The sequence below is a fragment of the Micropterus dolomieu genome, linkage group LG15 (assembly GCF_021292245.1).
Source record: "Micropterus dolomieu isolate WLL.071019.BEF.003 ecotype Adirondacks linkage group LG15, ASM2129224v1, whole genome shotgun sequence".
Taxonomy (NCBI): Eukaryota; Metazoa; Chordata; class Actinopteri; order Centrarchiformes; family Centrarchidae; genus Micropterus; species Micropterus dolomieu.
Window position 1 is genome coordinate 15852138 of NC_060164.1, and position 1399 is coordinate 15853536.

The window sequence follows — 1399 nt, forward strand, 5'->3', positions numbered from 1 at the left end:
GCTCACCTCTTAATTAATCTACTGTCTGTGATGCCCGGCATCCCTTATCATACCCTTGCATGCACAAAGACCCATGTCAAGCATATGTCAACCCGCTTTGGCACTCCCCGCCTATCCCATAATGCAGTTTGTGTTGGTGTGGCAGCTCGGGATGCGTCCCTGACGAGGATAGGAAGTGACACACACCAAACTCGGTGTGTCCCCCAGCCAGCTCCGGTGGCTCGGGGCCTGTCAATTCCAGCTTCATCAGTGGTACTGGCTCAATGGCAGTGCCTGTGACACATGTCACAAAGTTTTAAATGTCTGCTCTTTTCAGCAGGATGGCTGGGTGCGTGCCGCAGCCAGGGGAAGGATGACATTTTGTGTCGTGTGGGTGGGGTGGGGGTACTTGTTGTGGCTCCCCTCTTCCTGCCTCCTCCAGCTGTCAGCCCCAGTTTCCTCTGAGCATATCAAAACACAGACAAATAAACCTTGTCATTTTGAAACGCCGGCACTAGTGACCAGGCTCCTGAATGGTATGTCAGCTGGAATATGGTCACAGAGTCCTGTAGGAAGTGGTGTGTAACCACATGCAAGCAAGCACGCATACTCTCACATGCACACAATCTTGTGCACAAGCTCAAGTGTTTACGCTAATAGAAGTAAGAAATAAACAGATACCGTTACAGTGGACAAACATTGCATGAGGTCATCTCTGACCTTTCCTCCATCTGCCTGTGCATGACTGACGCAGTGGAGTGAAGTTCAACACGGTGTCTTTCAAAATCCCAAATACAGCAAGCCTCTCCTCTTTATGTCATCAGCTACTTCACCTCTGAAGAAGTAGGTAATGTAATACTCTTCATCTTTTTAACCACTTCTACAGTTGTAATGATGAGCACATGGCTCCATAGGCTATATACAGGAAAATATGTTAATGTGATGGACATTTGGTAATTGGGGATCAGTGTTTTGTGGTGGTAGAAGGAATTTAAGGGAAAACACCAGAGTACCTTAAGCTCTTTATCAAAAAGACAAGAGACACAGTTAGTTAAACCCTTTTAATTACTTGAAGACATCCATCTAATACAATTTTTTAATCAGATCAGCATATAACATCATTCATTCAAAACAGATTGGAAGGGTGCCAGGGGAACTTTAAATTAGATGTTAAAAAACTGGTGGTTAGGTTGTCATGATAAGGCATTAAAAATCATGATAAACACTGCAAACCCATAATGATTATAAAATTATTATAAAAATGTAAACATTTGAAAAGCAATGCATTTGAACACATTTAGGGCAATGGTAGAGGAAATATTCCATTAGATGCAATTTTCTGAAGATTATGTCTAATAGTTTGCTTGCAATCATCACAATGCAAATAATGAACAGAATAATTCAGTATGAAGTTGAAGGT